Source organism: Amblyraja radiata, chromosome 3, assembly GCF_010909765.2.
Source record: "Amblyraja radiata isolate CabotCenter1 chromosome 3, sAmbRad1.1.pri, whole genome shotgun sequence".
Taxonomy (NCBI): Eukaryota; Metazoa; Chordata; class Chondrichthyes; order Rajiformes; family Rajidae; genus Amblyraja; species Amblyraja radiata.
This window is the reverse complement of record NC_045958.1, coordinates 44,291,787-44,294,166: the sequence shown is the minus strand read 5'-3', so window position 1 is coordinate 44,294,166 and position 2,380 is coordinate 44,291,787. Positions and strand designations below refer to the sequence as shown.

At 37.5% G+C, this 2,380-nt stretch overlaps 1 long non-coding RNA gene across 1 annotated transcript; it reads left to right on the top strand.

The window, feature by feature from the left end:
• Positions 1-590: 590 nt before the first annotated feature.
• LOC116970978 lies at positions 591-963 on the top strand. The gene is made up of 2 exons (XR_004411373.1): positions 591-807; positions 850-963. It is a non-coding gene; the product is annotated as an uncharacterized LOC116970978 (long non-coding RNA).
• The last annotated feature ends 1,417 nt before the right edge of the window (positions 964-2,380 follow it).

The following is a 2,380-nucleotide window of genomic DNA, read 5'->3' as shown; positions in this document are numbered from 1 at the left end:
TCCACCACTTCTACTGGAAGCTCATTCCACACCGCTACCACTCTCTGAGTAAAGAAGTTTCCCCTCATGTTACCCCTAAACTTCTGTCCCTTTATTCTGAAGTCATGTCCTCTCGTTTGAATCTTCCCTATTCTCAAAGGGAAAAGCTTGTCCACATCAACTCTGTCTATCCCTCTCATCATTTTAAAGACCTCTATCAAGTCCCCCCTTAACCTTCTGCGCTCCAGAGAATAAAGACCTAACTTATTCAACCTTTCTCTGTAACTTAGTTGTTGAAACCCAGGCAACATTCTAGTAAATCTCCTCTGTACTCTCTCTATTTTGTTGACATCCTTCCTATAATTGGGCGACCAAAATTGTACACCATACTCCAGATGTGGTCTCACCAATGCCTTGTACAATTTTAACATTACATCCCAGCTTCTATACTCAATGCTCTGATTTATAAAGGCTAGCATACCAAAAGCTTTCTTTACCACCCTATCTATATGAGATTCCACCTTCAAGGAACTATGCACGGTTATTCCCAGATCCCTCTGTTCAACTGTATTCTTCAATTCCCTACCATTTACCATGTAAAACGTACTTAAAGGCGATCTTATAAAAGACAGTATTAGACATGCAAAAAATATGTCTAGACCTTCAGACAAAATCAAGATGAAATGACAAGAGAAACTAGTTAAAACAAATTAAAAGAACACTGAGTAACATTACTAGGAGGTTATTCCCCATAAAATAAAAGTGCTTAATGCATGGAAAAGAAATCCAAATGGAATCTTGTTGGTAAAAAAAAGTTATAATTATTTAGTAAATTTAGTAAAACTGTGTGATGTGTGATGTGGGGGGAAGGCGTTTTGAACCTTTAATAAAGAGAGAAAGAACTGCCACATATGTGCTTTTACCTATGGTCTTGTGAGATCTTTTCTACATGGATGATATAGGACACGGATTAAAACTGAACTCCTCAAAAACATTTTTTGACATATAGTATATACTTCATGAAGTATACATGCAATCTCTCAGTTCATTTTACACACATGTAATATTGTCATGGAACATTCACTATGGGAAGCTACAGTATCAACTCTTAGTGAACATCAATTTTCAACAAAACAGGGAGCTTACAAATAAAGTAAATGCTCATGCTTCTTTGATAGATTGATCCACACCAACTGAAGTGATATATTATCTAGGCATGTAGCTTAATTTTGCAAATATAACTTCATTATAATCTTGTTAATGCATTTTTCAATTAGTTGTAAATTTGAAAGAAATGGAAAACTGTGGGTAGATTTTAGGAGATAATTCTAAATGCATAATAAAATAAGTACATGAAATACAAATAAACACAACCTAGTTTCAATACCATTCTTCATATACCTATCCTAAAGGCGAAAACTATCTCTTGAGAATAAATGCATCATATTACTCTATAGAATTCCATTTATTCATTTAAGGCAGGCAGTAACAAACTTATAATTGTATATCATTTACTAATTTAGTTTAGTTCAGTTTAAAGATACAGCGCGGAAACAGGCCCTTCGGCCCACCGGGTCCGCGCCGACCAGCGATCCCCGCACATTAACACTATCCTACACCCACAAGGGACAATTGTTACATTTACCAAGCCAATTAACTTACAAACCTGTACGTCTTTGGAGTGTGGGAGGAAACCAAAGATCTGGGAGAAAACCCACGCAGGTCACGGGGAGAACGTACAAACTCCGTACAGACAGCACCCGTAATCGGGATCAAACCCGTGTGTCCGGCGCTGCATTCGCTGTAAGGCAGCAACTCTACTGCTATACCACCGTGACCGCCTAGAAAATTCTATTTTCTCAACGTGATTTCATCCATCTAACTGTATTTCTCTTATGTGTCTCTACCCGAAACGTCGCCCATTCCTTCTCTCCAGAGATGTTGCCTCACCTGCTGTTACTCCAGCATTTTGTGTCTACCTTGTATTTCTCTTATGTTGTATGGCAACCAAAGATATCTTTAAAATAGTCATAATTGTGCAAGACTAATATACATTCAGTCAGGATGTTACTGGGATGTCAGAGAAGAGGCAAAGCACTTCTACCAATCCCACCAGTAGAACATGTATGGGTTGTTGTGAAACTTTTATAAAATCTCAGGCTTGCATTTTCAAAAAGCTGGGTCAGATGTTGAAATTAGCAGGAGTAAAGCAGTTTGCAGTGTATGGCAACTCAGTTTGCAGAGAATCCCAGAATTCAGCATGAAGGGAGGCAATCTCACTCCATCTCTGAAAGTTTCCCAAATTAAACTCAATTGTCCACATTTTTTTAGTCCCATTCCTCAATATTTTCGAAATGCTCTATGCAACTGTATTATTTAATTCCTATCAAACTATTTAAAA